At 37.4% G+C, this 17748-nt stretch overlaps 1 protein-coding gene across 1 annotated transcript in view; it reads left to right on the forward strand.

Moving 5' to 3' along the window:
* Positions 1–17748, forward strand: part of Mterf1 (mitochondrial transcription termination factor 1) — a 136161-nt gene that overhangs the window by 16022 nt on the left and 102391 nt on the right. The window lies entirely within an intron of this gene.

Raw genomic sequence — 17748 nt, forward strand, 5'->3', positions numbered from 1 at the left:
CCAGTATTACCCTGATCCCAAAACCATACAAGGATGCAACCAAAAAAGAGAACTACCGGCCAACCTCTTAAGTGAATATAGATGCAAACAATCCTTAACTGGCAAACAGAATGCAATGAATCATCAAAGAGATCATACACAATGACCAAGTAGGCTTTATTCGAGGCATGCAAGGATGGCTTAACATATGCAAATCAATAAGTGTTATACATCACATAAACAGAAGCAAGGACAAAAGTCACACGATCATCTGAATTGATGCAGAAAAAGCCTTTGAAAACCTTATATAGGTATAGAAAGACCTTATTCTAATCTTATAAAAGACATTTGTGACAAACCTACTGCTAACATCATATTAAATGGGGGATAAATAGCTTGCACTCTAAAGTCAGACAAGACAAGGATGTCCACTATCACCTTCTGTTCATTGTAGTACTTGAAACAGCCACCTCTATCAGGCAATAGAAATAAAAAGGATATATATAAGAAAGGAAGAAGTCAAATTATCATTATTTATAAACAATATGGTCCTCTACATAGAAGACCCAAAACATTCCACCAAAAGACTACTAGAATTAATAATCAAATTCACCAATGTAGCAGAATATAAAATCAACACAAAAAAATCACTAGCATTCCTGTATTCCAATAATTAACTCGCTGAGAAATTAGGAAAACAATACCAGTCACAATAGCATCAAGAAAAATTAAATAGGAATTAATCTAACCAAGGAAGTGAAAGAACTCTGTAGTGAAAACCACAGTACTCTGAAAAAGGAGATTAAAGAGGAGATCAGAAAATGGAAGGTTATCCCGTTTTGGGATAGTAAAAATGGCCAAACTCCAAAAACTGATAACACAGATTTAACACACTCTCAATCAAAATACCAACAGTATTCCTCACAGAACTGGAGAAGATAAACCTAAGATTCAGTGGGACAAGAAGAGACCCAGAATAGCAAAAGCAATCTTGAGCAACAAGAGCAAAGCAGGAGGCATCACAATCCGGGAGTTCAGGTTATATTACAAAGCTGCATTGATAAAAACAACCTGGTGCTGGCATAGAAACAGACTTGTGGATCAATGGAACAGAAAAGAGAATGCAATAATAACCCCAGGCATATTCAACTATCTGATGTTTGACAAAGGGGCAAAAACATACAGTGGAGGAAAGATAGCCTCTTTAACAAATGATGCTGTGAAAACTAGCTGTCCACATGCAGAAGACCCATGTATCTCACCATGTACTACTCGAAAATGAAAATGGATCAAAGAGGGGCTGGGGATTTAGCTCAGTGGTTCCACTGCCTGCCTTGGAAGCGCAAGGTCCTGAGTTAGATCCCCGGTATATATATATATATAAAAAAAGGATCAAAGATCTAAATGTTAAACCATAAACACTGAATTTGCTGGAAGCTAAAATAATAAAACTCTTGAAAACATAAGTGTAGACAAGGACTTTCTGAATAAAATTCCATTGACACAAGAACTAGTAACAAGAATCAACAAATGAGATCATATCAAAACCTGCATAGCAAAGGAAACAACCAACAGAATGAAGAGACAACCTATAGAATGGGAAAAAAAATTTCCATCTTACTTTAGAAAGAATGCCCATCATCAAATCAAACAATAACAAATGCTGGCGAGGTTTTTCTTACTGGAAAAAAAGTTTCAGATTCCCTGCCAAAATTACTGTCCTTGTTTTTTTTTCTTTGAACATATCAAGAATAATTATTTTTCCAACATTTTATTATGAAAATTTTCAAACGTCTCAAACATATAGAAAAGCTAAATAATTTTATAGTACACATCTATCTTCATTTATAGTCAACTATTAACATTTTACTATACTTCCTATATAATAGATAATGTGAAATAGGAAAAGGGGTAAAGGGGAAGGGGAAGAGAAGGGGTGGGGGAGAGGAGAGAAGGGGATGGAATTAATAGGAGAAAATGGAGAAAAGGAAACAAAGTCTTTGTAAATAGGGAGGGATGGAGGGGTTGAAGGGAGGGCAGGGGAAGGAAAAAATAATCAAGAGAGTATGTAAAGGTGCATATCTCTAAGGATGAATGTCATTATATTGTACACCTAAAATGTACCAATAAAAGGAAAAAAACCATTTTACTATACTTTCTGTATTACACATATATCCATATAGCTATCAAAGATAGTTATTTTAAAGTCTATGTCTGATAGCTTTAATTTCTGGAGCCCTCTCTTTGTTCTGTATTTTCTGTTTAGTTTTTTTCATTTTATCTTGTATCCTCATGTGCCTTTTTTTATTGTGTGCCTGGCATCATATTTACAAATTATTAGAAATAATTTGAGACACAGAATGATGTAGATACCTTCCATAGAAAATTTATATTTATTTCTATTAGATGCCTGTGGGCATTAGCAATCAGTGACTTACTTCAGTTTAATCTTAGGAATTGAGACAATTCAGAGTTCTGAAGTTCTGTCTGCTTACTTCAGTTTTACCTTTACTTGTGGGAAATCTCCCTTCTTGGTATAAAGCCAAATGAAAAGTATTCATCAGTTTTTTCTTCGTTTAGTCTCTCTCCCTAGACTGGTGCTGTCAAAAACCCTGCTTAACTTCTCAGCTGCTCCTTTCAGAATCATTAAATGTTTCTAGAGAGTAAAAACCTCCCAAACAAGGCTCAATTTTTTGAGCAAGGCCCCCAAGTAGTAGCCTTTATTGAAAATAGAACTCTTATTTAAATAGAGTTTATTCCATTGACATTTGGTTACATGACAGGTATTTGTGGCCTTTGTTGTAACATATTTCAAGTTTACTTTCTGTGTTTATTGCTTTAAAAAAAACTTTGCCATATGGTTGGTGTTTTTTCTTTGACTTCTGTTTTTGTTTGTGTTGTAAAATAAAATTCTTAGCTATAAGTTCTTTATAGCTATAATTTCATATATAACTTTCTTTTTCCTGAGACCTAAGTCACAGTTTCTTTATTTGTAAACTGGTATGATAGCCTACATCACTGAGTTGTTGTGAGAATTGATTAGAATGATCTAGTTTAATAATTTCCTGCCCATCATATGGTAAAGCTGTTTCAAATGTTGGCTCTAGAACTTATATGACAAAGAAATTAATGATAAGACCATAAAGCAGAGAGAAAATAAGATTTAAAGAACAGTGAAAAGAGAAGGGAGAGGAAAACTTTCTTTTATTTCTTGCTATTGGTGGGATTCTCTTAGGCCCAATTTGTTCTCTCTAGTAGCAGCCTTACCCTTCATGCAATTTTCTTGGTACCCATATCTAAAGTTGTGTCTTGGTCTTCATAGCAAACCTATCGTGAATCAATGAAAACTTGAGACTGGGAGTTGCTCTTAAATATATGTAGTAGGATAATTAATTGGTGTAACTTTTAGTTCTTTCCACCATCCCCAGAAGTGGTTATGTTCTGATTTTGGGCTTCCTAGCTCAAAAGCATTGTAAACAACCTCTATATGGTAGGCCTGGAACAGAGCATGGATGAAAACGGGAATTTCTTGGCCTCTGGAACAAAACCATCACCCAGATTTTTGTTTTGGGGATTAGAGATATGGGGGAGGGGTGAGTGGCACATGAAGGTGAGGGTTTATTGAGGAGGGAAGAAGAAACTGGAAAAAGTGGGATTAGCTTTCAGAGGTGGGGAGCCACTCTAAGTGGCCCCTTTGTGAGTGGTTGGAACCTCTCCCCCTTGCCTTTGTTGTGAAGTCTTTAGATCGGGTGTTGAAGTGGAACGTACTGATGCTGTGGACTATGAGCATTTACAAATGTCGTGGAAGCTGACTTAAAAGATCCCTGGCACAGAAGGATGGTGTGGCCCACCTTTGACTAGACTGATTAGCTTAGGCATTGTACATCTTGTGTGTGAACATGATGGGCTGAGGATCAGAAGGAGTTGACACTGTTTTCAGGGCACCACTCAGCCCTCATTCTCATTTTGGGGCGTATTGGATGGGGAGAAGGTAGTCTCCCAAATGTGAGTTGGAATATCTTGATACCTCTGGCTGCTGGGGGCAGAGCCAGATTTTTTTGTGAGTAGAACATATCCACTTAATATGACCTCTCCTTGCTCTCAAACACTGCAAAACAAATCCATACATCTTTTTGTCCCTCAGAATGTATTGTTATCATCCAGGTGTACTTTGATCTCTCTGAACTTAGTCTAAATTTAAAAAAATGTGGAAGGTGAATTTAGAAGAGCTCTTTTGTCCCCTGACATCCTTTGTTAGCAGTTGTAACACTGTTTAGGAAACTTCAAAAGGTTACACGGGAACAAAGGAGAAAGCTGACACTGCTGTTCTGTGGTGCAGTAGATCAGGAAGAAGAGTGAAGCCTTAGTGGGAGTAGCATGTAGTTGTAATAGAGAGGCAATCAGAACAATTCCGGGACTGGTGGAAGAAAGGACAGACGTACACGGGCTGAGAAATGGAGTGTGGCCTGAGGTGTATGCTGGCTGGAGATTTTGGTCCTAACTCCACAGACCTATCTCACACCTTCACCCCCCAAACCCATTCTCATCTTTTTTCTTTTTCTTTTTTCTTTCTTTTTTTTTGAGAGAGGGTCTCATTTTGTAGTTCAGGCTGGCCTTGAACTCACCGTGTAGCCCAGGCTAGCCTTGAACTCATGGTGATCCTCCTGCCTCAGCCTCCCGAGTGCTGAGACAAATCTATCTTCATTACCCCTTGAGTGAATCTTCTATTGTGCTGGAGCCTTGTGTGTTAGTCAGCTTTCTGTCTCTTGACAGCATACCTGAGAACGTTAATTTAAATGGAGGAAAGGTTTATTTTGGCTCATTATTTCAGAGGCTGCAATCTATGGTTGCATGGGCCTGTTGCTTTGAGCCTATGGTGGCATAGTACATCATGATGGAAATATGATGAGGAGGCCTGTTCATGGAAGAGAGAGAGAGAGAGAGAGAGAGAGAGAGAGAGAGAGAGAGAGAGAGAGAATGTGAATATGGATTTGAAGGCATTTCTGCAGTGACCTAACTTCCTTACACTAGGCCCACATTTCCATGTCACAGGCTATCAACTAAGCTTTTAACACACGGGAATTTGGAGGACGTTTGACATCCAAATGATAGTATCCTGGCTGCAGATGATAGTGGCCAGCACTAGCGGCTTGGGTTTAGGGCAAGGCAGTCCAACTCCTGTTATTCATTGGCAAGGAAGAGTTACAAGAGGAAGTAAGGAAGATATTACTGTGAAGCTATGTAAAAGATATAAAAGGTTGGAACACTTAATATGTTTTCTCATGGAAACATTATTGGACCTTATTTGATAATATTATTTAGCACAGGTGCATTTTGGTTCTATTAAACTATTAGCAAAACTCTGGTGGGTTAAACAGGCTTTTTTTATAGCCTTCCCTAAGTGTCTAACCACTGTGTATAACATAGTTTCTGAGGTAAAATTCTTTAAAAATCCCACAATAGATTGACAAAAGAACCTTTGAATGCAGTCTTTTCGTAAGTTACATTGGTCTGGTTGGGTTAAAAAGGCCCACCCTGTTCTTTAGCTTTAATGTCTGCCCCTGTACAAAGAAGGCAAAGTCTTTTATAGTGACAAACAAGCCACATACTCTGAGTTTAAGTAAAGATAAAGATTGGCTCCTTGAAGGAGAGCCTGTCTGATTTAAGACAGGCCGTATTTAATGAAATGTGGCACTGAACGGGTCTGCTTTAAATGAGGTGGTTTGTATAAAGTTCTCTATTATTATCAGACCATCTGTGTTTGCTTTTGTGTGAAAGCAAAAGTTTCAGTCTTATTTCAGATCAAAACTGGCATTGCTCAGTGTGATAAGGGGTGTGAACAGTAAAGAGTAAATCAAAATGAGAGTTTTATTTTTTTACTAGTTGCCATTTTCAGTGGAGAATAAATGAAACATAGAGTTAAAAGAAATGTTAAAAAGAGGTCGTTGATAGTTTAGTCATGTTTTATGTAACACTTGTTTTTCTTTTACATGAACACATTATACCATCCATCAGGATAAATTAATATGTCTTGGGCCTTTAAAAACTGCAAAAAAATAATTTTAATGGTTCCAATAACAGCTCTGTATGAATGCTGGAAAACAGATATTCCAAACTGTCAAATAGCATATGTATTACTTGGCTCTGTTATAACTGCATATAAATGCTGCTTTTGTGTGAAGGTTCCTTGACTGCCAATAGAAGAACTGTAATACATTTATTGCGAACAGAATTGGAATGGGAATGAGACATGTTACAACAGAACGGCAACTAATTCTTTCTTGCCAGTTGGACTGATTTAAAATAATAAATCATCAGGACAATAAAAGATTTGGTTAAAAGAAGTAATAATTTAATTAATGAGATTTACAAAAATGACAGGTTCATACATACATTGCTTATAATACAGAAATCCTATTAAAATATAGCTTTCTTAGCATGTGGAGGAATAGAATAATCCCCAATGTAAATGTGTAGTTAAATGAAAAAGATCACAGAAGCTTCTGAGGTGAATTTAACTTTGGAATGGAAGGCAACTGAAGTGCATTTACACCAAAGGCCAGTTCCAGCTGCTGTTTACTGCAGGTAAGGGGCTGCAGGACACTCCCTGTGTTTGAAAGGAATGATTCATGGCATTATTTATTGCAGTTAATGACTCATGTTTGTGAAAAGCACAGTATGTTGCAAGACTGCACTGAGTAATCCACGATGACCTTTTGTGCTATCAAAGCTTTATCAATTAGAAGCTCCTGATTGTAAATTCAGAGGGTACCCAGTGAGTGCCATCAAAAAGAAAGATTATCCTTGGCTTCTTATGCAATCTGATGCTTTTTTTTTGGCTGTTCTTCCTTTAAACTGAATCCACAAAGTGAAGCATATTCAAAATGTTTTTAAACTTCAAGGAGTGATTTTTATAAGGAAAAGTAGGAATTTCAGAAAAATAGTGGTTACATTTTCCTGATAAATGTTCTTCTTGAGTCCTCCCCATTGGCTAACTTTCTGGTTACTTTCTTTCCCATTTTTTTTTTCTGTTGATATTAGCCTGCATGACATTATGAAAAGTTTAAAGCTGTTCCAAAATTGTAAACTGAAGCCCTTATTTCAATTATCCTTTATACTGTTGGTCAGTTTTAAAATACTTGATCATTTTCATTAGCTGATCCCCAAATGGAATATATTAGTTCTTACTCTCCTTCATGTTGCTGCAGCTCCTGGCAGTGTTCAATACCTCCTTCTTAAAATTGAAAAAAATCTATGGGCCAGAGGGCTAGTCATTCTGCAGTCTGAATCATCAGGGTAGTTATTCTGCTTTTAGGTGGACTCATATATGGGTTTGTGGACAGGTATGGGTTGGGTATGTGGTTCTGCTGGCCTTGGCTGGGCTTGATCACATGTTTTGGTGTCTGCTGCTGCATGTTGTGTTCTGATGGTACAAACAGGGTGTTTGAGGTTATAAGCCTCTTGTGACTCATCTGAACTGTAGTAGGAGGGCTGATGGTCCATTCAAAGCAATAGGAAATAGGGTGAGGGAAGTGGACTCATATAAAAGAACTTACATAGAAGGTAGGATAGATCCTGAGAGGAGAGATCTAACTATAGAGAATAACTCAGGGTAGCAGCTTACAGTGAAGGATTCAGAGCATGTTAGGAGTCTGCACACAGAGATGGTAGCCATGGTGAACTTTGTGTGTTCATGGCACAATTAATGGCCTGATAGTACCCAGATTATCAGTGTGACTTTTCAGTCACTCCTCATCTGGGTTCGCCTGTGACTTGCTTTGGCCAATAGAATGTGGGTAGAGCCACGAAGTTTTGGGACTCAAGTCTTAAAAATCTCTGTGGTCATCCATTTTCCTTTATTACCACCAATGGGTGAGCAGTTTTGCTGAATGGTAAGTAGTTCAGTTATCATGGAATGTTCACTCATTTGAGCAGGCCTGCATTAATATTAACACTCCTTTGGGGAAAAAAAGGGCAGGTATCCTGAAACTGTCATAGGAAATAGTTTTTTCTTAAATTCTTTTATTGATACATTTTAGATATACAATACATTTACATTTGTCATTGGGAACTTGTACCTTTACATGATGTATCTTGGTTCTTATTTTTTCCCCATTCCCCTGCCCTCCCTTCGACTCCTACACCTCTCCCTAATTACAAAGAGTTTGTTTCCATTTTTTTGGAAATAGTTTTTTCTTAAACCAACAAACACACCCCAGATTGAATTATTTGGCCAAATTGGTGTTATCCTAAAAACTCTCAATTGGGAACTCTTTTAGTTATTCAACACAGCCATGTTTTTCCCACTTGGGGGGGTCTATAGATTTCCTATTCCTGATATGGCTCCTTTTCATCCTGTTTATATCCTTCTAAAATGTCATTTCTTCCATAATGCTTCCCTTACTCACCCTACCTAGAGTTAATTTCACTATGTTTATTTTCTTTTATTTAAGAAAATAAAGTATCACAATTTAAAATTATTTTGTTTTCTTTTTCCACACTCTTTTTGTCTTTCTAGTTAGAGCCATGACTGTTATTTTCTTACTGACTGCCACAATGTCTAGCACATATTAGGGACTCAACAAATACTTGTGGAATTAATACCTTGGAGGGAGATATTTGCAAGGGGCAGGGGGAGGATAGAGTGGGCTTGGACATGGCTAGAGCCTGAAGACATCAAGACTAACGGCTGACAGTGAAAGTATAGTGTACAAAGAAGAGTACCTGACTCAGGTCCAATTTGAACTGCTGTGTGAGTTGTCTTCTCTGGCACATAAAGAAATAGAACTAAGAATTTATGGGCAGTGACTCAAGTGGGCAGTGAGAGACTGGTGCTCATATGGGATGGTAGATGGCAGTGTCCAATGCAGATGGTAGTGTCTTATGAATCCTAGTTGGTACTGCTTTAAGTTGTACTGGTCCCCAGCCAGTGTTGAGGGGAATAGGCCAAAAAACCTGGCGTGGGCTAGGCATGTTGTTGTCACTCAACTCCCTTTCATCTAGAGGAAGAAGAGATCTGAGGGCAGGGCATTGAGTCTCTTTCCTTTCCTTTCCTTCTTTCTCTCTCTCTCTCTCTCTCTCTCTCTCTCTCTCTCTCTCTCTCTCTCTCTTTCCTTCCTTCCTTCCTTCCTTCCTTTCTTTCTTTCTTTTTTTCTTTCTTTCTCTCTCTCTCTTTCTAAAGAACAGAAACTTTCAAGTTAACCATAATGAGGAGGAAAGTGAGCAAAACGGGAGTCTGTTGAGTGTGCAGCCTCACAGAAGTGTAAGAAAAGCTAAGCCTCATGGGAAAGCAGCAGCCATACAACAGCTATGTCTCTCTCCAAGCTAGAACAAAATTCCAGGTGGCTTTTGGACTTCTGCACCAAGGCTTCACAGATCTTTAAACTAGATCTCTGCTTTTTTTTTTTTTTAGATTTCTGCTTTTAGAGAAACTTAGGAACGCGCTGTGTCCCTTGTTTTGATGTCTCCCTTTTCTTCCAACTCCTTCCTCTCGCTCAGTGGTTCTTTGTGCATATCTGGTCCTGGCCCTTAGATTCTTTTTTCCCATCCCATCTTTTTATTGCTAGACAACAACACAGTTACATGCAACAACACAGTTACACGGATGAATTTCAAAAGCATTATGTTACGTGAAAAAATGTACCCTCAAGTGACTACCTATGTTCTGTATGATTCCATTTATGTAATATTTTGGAAAAGATAGCTATAGTCATAGCAAATCAGCGATTAATCTGAACGCAGACATATGAGAAGAGATTGAGTGGAAGGAAGCACAGCAGACTTTGGGAGCTGCTCAGATATCTTGATTGTGGTTGTTACACAACTAATACAGTTGTCAAAATGTATTATATTTTATACTTAAATAGGAGAATTGTATTGTATGCTACTCAGACCTTAAGCTGATTTTTTAAAAAAGTAAAGAAAAATTAAGTGTGATATCTGCTTAATTGGGAGAAGTATAGAATGCTCTGTCCCACAATATAGGATCACCTCACAAACCAGGGGTACGAGGAGTCTCTTCCTGGAAGAATCCATTTAATCTTAGCAGGTGTAGGAATAGACCAGGTGCAAGGGCTTGGTTGAAGGGAGAAGGGTTCTGCAGAGTCAGCAGCAGATACAGAGGAACAGGGAAAAGAGAAGAGACTTTGGAGGTATTGGTGAAGCAAGAGGAAGGAAAATTGATGTGGAGAGGTACAGTGGGCAAGGTAAAGGACTTTATTTATTAAGTTTTAATTTATTCTATAGAAGGGGTTTAAATCCTTCTTAGCGTAGAGTTACTAGATGTGACTTCTGGTATATGAGTGTGTCTTTGGCTGCTGGGTAGTGAATGGAAAGACCTTCCTTAGGAGGGCAGCATGTGACAGTCTTGCAGGAATGATGGTGAGATGTGGGTGAATGGAGTTTAGAAATATTGAGGAGTTAGTTTCCTACAGAAGTTGAGGAATAAGGAGGAATAAAGAATGTTTTCTAAGTTTCTAGCTTCATAACTTGGTGAATGATGCTGCCATTCCCTAAGTTAAAGAATAAAGGAGGAGTAAGGAAAAATTTGGGGACATTACTAAAGTAATAAGTTTAGTTTTGTACATTCTACTTTTTTTTTCCCCTTAAATTCTTTTATTGGTACATTTCAGGTATACAATACATTTACATTTATCATTGGGTACTTGTACCTGTACATGATGTATCTTGGTTCTTATTTTTTTCCCTATTACCTGTGCATCCTTCACCCCCTCCACCCTTCCCTATTTATGTATATTTCATTTCCATGTTTTTTCTTTTCTCATAATTTTTCCTTTCCCTTCTTTCCTTTCCCCTTCCCCTCCTGCCACCCCTACCTCTTTGGACCTTTTCCTATTTCAAATTATCAATTATTCATTTTAATCCTTTTAATCCTTAATTACACTTTCATTTTCTCAAACTAGAGAAACTATTCGGTATTTACACGTGTGTCCTATTTATTTCACTTACGAGTATGGCCTCAATATGCATCCATTTAGCTATAAATGTCCCTAGTTTCACATTCTTTCTTTTCCCCTTCCCCTCCTGCCACCCCTACCTCTTTGGACCTTTTCTTCCTATTTCAAATTATCAATTATTAGTTTTAATTCTTTTAATCCTTATTTACACTTTCAGTTTCTCACACTGGAGAAACTATTCGGTACTTACACACGTGTGTCCAATTTATTTCACATAAGAGTATGTACATTCTACTTTTAAGGGTCCTGGGAGGCATTCATATTGTGTTTAAAGTCAGTGGCTGTATAGATCTGTTGTTTAGAAGCCCAGAACAGATTTATATCATTAGAATATAAGGGGTAATTGAAACCATAGAATTTATGATTGAAGAGATGGATAAGTAGAGTGAAGATAGAAGAGACCTACAATAGAACCCTGAGAAAAATCCAGTATTTAAGTGTGAAGTAGGAAAATTTTGAAAGTATTGTATAATGGAATTCACCAGAAAGAATGTGTGGTCAATGGTATCAAACAGAATTGCTTCACTGAAAAATAAGATGATGTTAAAATTCTTAGTATGTGTTATGAAATTTTGGGAGGTGTTCTTACAGTAAAAGATGAATCACTTTAAAAGAAAAGTAAAGTTAATAGTTTGGTGGCTTGTGGGAAAGGGAGTATGTTTCTTATGTAACTGGAAGAATTCATGGTTTCCTTACATCTTGTTTTGTTCTTTTCCCTTTGGACTTTCCTCCCTCAGTAGAGACTTTCAGAACACTGAACATTAAAGAGCTATTAGAAGTCTGTTTATTTACATTATGGGTGGAGAAGCTTATACCAGATAGCTCCTTATTTATAAACCTATGAGTAAGAACATGCTTTTTGCAATGCTTGCTTAATAAGGACTATGTACCTTAATTCCCCTTTTCCCTTTGGTCTCTTTCACTTGAAATGACTGTGACTAAGCTTAAAGAGATCAGTGGGAAAAGGTTTTTGATCCTTCTACTTTAAGCAAAAAGTATTTGTCAAGCAGGTAAAAGGATCAGTCACTGAGAGAGGTTTTGTATTTATTTATTTATTTATTTTTATTTATTTAGTTATTTATAAAGTGACGTTCCAGTTGTTTTCAAAGTGATCTTGCTATGATGGTCAGCTTTAGTGGGTCATGACAGAATACTGGAAAAAAGTCTACTTTTCTAGATTCCATTTCTTTCTTTTCTTTTTATTAGTTCGTTTTCCTATTTGCCCTCTCTGAAGGAAGATGTAGAAAGCTTCTGAAGAACCAGAATCTTACATTAGAATTATCATTAAAGATGCAACAGGAGACTGTTTTAAAGGAACTAACTACAGATCATGGTTATATAAACTCAGATAACGCCCTTGGGATTGGCTTAGAACACTTTCTAAATTATGGTTCCAAACAGTGGCAATTTATTTTGTCATTTCTCTGGTTCAGGTGGAAGGCAAGAACTCCATTCTATCTGTGCCAGTTAAAAATTGTCCGTGTGTGTGTGTGTGTGTGTGTGTGTGTGTGTGTGTGTTTGTGTGATGTTACTGGGGATTTAACCCAGAGAGCACTGAGTTATATCCCCAGCCCTTCTTTAAACTTTTCTTTTTCAGATACGATTTTGCTGGATTGCTCAGGCTGGCCTCAAACTTGTGATCCTCCTGCCTTAGCCTCCCAAGTAGCTAAGGCATGTGCCACTGCACCTGGCCAAATCTACTTTTTAATACCTGCTCTGGCATTATGGGTTGAATTCTTTGGAGATTTCTCTGTCACAGTGAGGAAGATGTTAAAATTTGTCTGTGGAGATCAATGGAGGGACATTCTAGGTAGACAAGATTTTCTTTTCCTAGTTCCTATGTGCTACATTTTGTTTTCCTTGCTTCTTTTGCAGGGTCTGACACTGGTGTGTGTGTGTGTGTGTGTGTGTGTGTGTGTGTGTGTGTGTGTGTTTTGGGGAAACCACTGGTGCTCTGCCTCAGATGTACCCCAGAATGTAAACTCCCTAGGTGATCTTGCTGGCCTGACCTGGACCTGGTGGTTGCTTTGCTGCAGTTCTCCTAATGTGAACTTTGGCACATTCTAGACTTCATGCTGGCAGTGGTAGCCTGGTTTCTTCTGTGCCTTCTTAGAGGCTTAGCTGCACTCCAAAAGATTGTTTCCTGTACCTGTCTTGCTGTCAATACCAGCAATAGTGCCCCAGCACTGTCTGTGTGCCCACCTGCCAGCTTTGCGTTTCCTGCTCCCTAGAGGGTTATTTCTTGCTGTCTGGTGGCTGTAGACTAACTCTGGCCTGGACAAACTAGCAATTAAATGTTCTCACTGTCCAGTGGGCTGCAACTGTATCTTCTCCAATAAAGTCTTGGGGAGAAGGCCTTTCTTCCACATTTTTTCTTCCTGTGTACCTCCATCAAACATATACTATTTCTTTTAGAGTAGTTTTACATCTTTATAGTTATTTACTTATCATAAATAATTCTTTGTACTAAACTTCTCCATCTCAAATTACTATACTGTGTGGTTTCTAACTCCTTATAACACCAAGGTGGTATACTATCTTTCCCTCAATACCTACCTCTGCTAGATTAGTCTGCTTAGCTCTGATTTAAAGCACTAAAAACTTCCCTAGAGCCCATAGACCAAAACAACCGCCTCCCTAGAATAATTCTGCATTGCCTGACGTTCAAGACCTTCCATAACCTGGCCTCTACCTACCTTTCCAGTCTAGTTTTCTACTTTTATTAGAGTAACTAAGGCAAGCAGCACTATGTAGTATGAGAAAGCCCAGATTTGGGTTTGATTTTTAGCTCTGACAGCAATTAGTAAGGAATTAAGTGCATGTCTCTAGGGTCCTCTGAGTTTCCATTTTGTTACTGGAAAAGTGGGGGTACTAAAAATTGCTTCTCCTAACTTGCAGGGTCATTGTGAGGTTAAATAATGAGTGTGAAAACTAGCAATTTTACATTTCTCTCAGAATGTATTGTCATAGGTCTTTTTTTTTAGTGTTTTAAAAATCTTTTTTTAAGGTACTCACACATGAAAAATAATAAAAGTTACTGTCAAGCATTCATCTAATACTTTTGGATTGGTGAAAGGGATTAAGGCAATATTTTTCTTTGAAATTCAAAATTTCTTCTGTTTTTATATTTTATGTTTTTAGTTTGCTTTGGGAGGGATGAAATAAGACATTACAAGTATCTTGGTTTGACTAGTTCTCTTCTCTTTGCTATCACAATACAGAATAGGTTGAGTATAAAATTTGAGGAAGAATTATGTGTGTGTGTGTGTGTGTGTGTGTGTTTTATCACCTGGTCCTAAAAGCATACATTCATTACTTGAGTAGACAGATAGATTCATATGTGTGTGAATGTGTTAAAGTAGTATCTCTTCCCATATGCATTGGTTGTACATGTGCTAAAAATATACAGAAATACTTTGTCAACTATAAGATAGATGGAAATGAATTATTTTCAGAAAAAAAAAGCAGAGAAGGAGAAACTTTCAAGATGGTAAAGAATTCAACAAATTCTCAATTCAAATCCCTTGGGAAATCTCTTCCCATTCCATGACAGTCTGTTAAAGGACAGAGAGCCATAAGTGTGTGATAAAATAAGAAGGACCTTACTATTTGTGTAGAAAGGGCAGATTTCTGCAGTTGCTCATGGATTGGACTCATCTTTGTTGGGTATTGGCTAGCCTCTGGATATTTTCATCAGATGGTTCTTCTGAATTCCTCATTATCCCCATTAATTCATTAGGGGGGCAATTCCAGGAGAACTTGAATCAATGACTATAAAAGGCATTTAAATTTTTATTAAAAAATAAAACTTCCTTAGGGAGGAGATAGAGGGTTCTTTCTTTTGTAGCCTAAAGAGGGAGGTGGTTCAACAGAAGGTGAAAACAAAGAGATGGTCATTCCTGTCTTGCTTAGACAAAACTTTTATTATTTAATACTTCTGTAGCTCTTTGTATTTTCCAAAGATCTTTACAAACATATTTCCCCCCATGTAACAAGCTTCTGATCAAAGCAGGTTAATATTCATCTTTCCATTTTCTAGATGAGAAAAAGAGTTCCAAAGAAGTGAAGTCACCTTTGCAAGTCCCAGGGTAAATCAAAGGTTGAGTAAAATTTTGAGGCACTGACACAGAGTTCTTGGCATAATTGCTCTGTGACATGTTATTTCTTGTCTTGACTAAATCTTTAAAAATTGGTTAAAAGACTTCTTAATCTAAGAAACCAAGTCTAGAATTCCAGACAGAGTATACTCAGTGAGAATGCTTGAGGTTTGATGAAAATTGAGATTCACTGGGGCCACCAAGTTTAGAGGACTGTGTTGAAGAGCTGATGTGGTTCATGGACTTCAGAGGAGGAAGTCCTAGACTTCAAGGAGGTACTGCCTCAGGTCTCCTGGGAATTATGGCTATATCTCTTTTTAGAAGAAACCTGAAAGTGATGCTTGTGGTACTGGCAGCTGAGGAACTGGATCAGCTCAGCCGTTGAGATTTATGTTCAGTTCTCAAGTAGCCAGTCATTCTTCATGTGTTTGAATCATTTTCCCCACTGGAGAATCTGGCCTTTCTCCAATTTCTGACACTCTAATTTAGGTTATGTATTTCTTTTCAACGTGAATCTATTTCAGTATTGATGTAAGACTGCTGACTAGTGCATTGCAAAATACCTCATAGGTACCTCAATAAATATTTATTAATGTTAATGATAAGAATGATCCTTTTCAATATATATGTTTGAAATATGTACTGTGCCAATACTGCAATAGGGAAAACTTTCAGTGTAATTATATGTTGCAGTTATATCTAGTGACTTATTTCATAGAATCTCAACTTTTAGAGACATGATTATGATATCTATCTATCTATCTATCTATCTTAAGGTTATTGGGAACAGCCCTATTTTATGGATGAGTATAAAAAGGAAAGGGGAATTTATAAAAAGTCTCACAGTGGGTTGGAGTAAAGTAAAGAATTAAAGTTATAGTCTAGGGTTCCAAATTTCACTAAAAATAGTCTGTTTTTGGGAAGTAAGCTAATGGTCAAGATGTCATAATAGGCACAGATAGCTCATATATATGGGACTGTCCTAGACTAAGATTTAATTTTGGAAAGTTAATTTTTTTTGCTTAAATTATTTTATTGGTACATTTGAGGTATACAATACATTTACATTTACCATTGGTACTTGTACTTGTACATGATGTATCTTGGTTCTTATTTTTTCCCCATTCGCTGTGCTCCCTTCACCCCCTCCACCCTTCCCTATTTATAAAGACTTTGTTTCCATTTCTTATAATTTTTCCTTTCCCTTTTTTCCTTTCCCCTTCCCCTCCCATTTGGACCTTTTCTTCCTATTTCAAATTATCAATTATTCATTTTAATCATTTTAACCCTTATTTACACTGGAAAGTGAATTTTTTTGACTCTTATCTATGAGGTCTGGGAGGTAGAGGCTATTTTTTTTCCTGTTAACACCTGATCACTTCTGCATACTTTCCTTTTCCCCCACAGCTAAAGTTGCCAGATTTCACAATGAAAAATATAGGATGTCCAGTAATATTTGAATTTCAGACAAATAGTAAAATTTTTGGGGTATAACTTTTGCAATATTTGGGTATAACATTTGCAATATTGAGAGGTAGGATAGAAAAAATAAAGATGGGTAAAAAGAAAACAAAAGCAAAATTTAAAAATTGTATTTTCAAGAAAAACTGTAGGTTCAGGACACAAAGTTTTTTTATTCAAACCCTATTCTTTTCCAGGAAACACCCTCCCCCCAATTCCTAAGGGTCTTAGAGACACAATAAGGCTGTGGGCTTGTGCTTTTCACCTATAAATTGCCCTTCCTCCTATAGATGTTCATCCTCAAGGAAGTAGCAATATTAGTGGACCAGCATGACTCAATTTTAAACACGTGTAAATAGTTCATATTCTAACATAGTCAGCCAGATGGTTAACTTGACAGACACTAGGAATATACATCCTAGATTACCCATCTGGAGGATACCCCCAAACCCTGATCATATTGTGTCTCACTTCTTGACTGCCTGCACTCCCTTCTATGTGTGAATTTTTTCCCCCTAAGTAAATCTTTACTCTGCATCCTGCTGATGTGTTCTGAAAATTCTTTTTTTGTGACAGGAATCAGTGAACTTATTCCATGAGTGGAGTGTGTTGAGGTTTCCCATCTCCTCTTTGGGGAACCTCCTCAGATTCTGGGGTGACAGTTGTATGTTGGAAAAAAATTATTTGTTGAAATTAACGGAGTGTCCTGTATTTTATCTGGTAATCCTACCTACAGTGAATGAGGCTCTGAAGAGGGGAGATTCTATTTACTTTTCTTGGCTACTGATAATAAGGAAATTAGGCATTAGATACTGACTTCAGAGAAGGGAGGGGAGAGGGTGGGAGTTTGGGAACTGTTTTTTAGTGAGGACAGGTGAAGAGAAAAAATTGTCCTCAAGGTCAGTGGCAGGTGGGAGAGCAATAGGCAGCTTGGGATGAAGTAGTACTGACCTGAGACAGAGAAATAACCAGGTGGAAAATAAGCATGCACAGGAGGTCCCCACCAATGCCTCTTACCTATTTATCCAAACTTCTGGAGATCCCACTTCTTGTTTAATTGTCCATTTTGTCAGCTAAGCTCTGTTGGAAATTCCCTCTTAGGTGACAAACCAGCATCATTGGGAGGTTGGGGCATAAATAGGGATGGGGAAATTTTTTTCAATATAATAAGATGCGTTGTTGTTGAGGAAGGCATTTTTTGAATCCTTAGAAAAAATTATGATTTTTTTTTACAG

Source organism: Heterocephalus glaber, unplaced genomic scaffold (assembly GCF_053883595.1).
Source record: "Heterocephalus glaber isolate CG9 unplaced genomic scaffold, H.glaber_assembly_v1.0 deba00000546, whole genome shotgun sequence".
NCBI lineage: Eukaryota > Metazoa > Chordata > Mammalia > Rodentia > Bathyergidae > Heterocephalus > Heterocephalus glaber.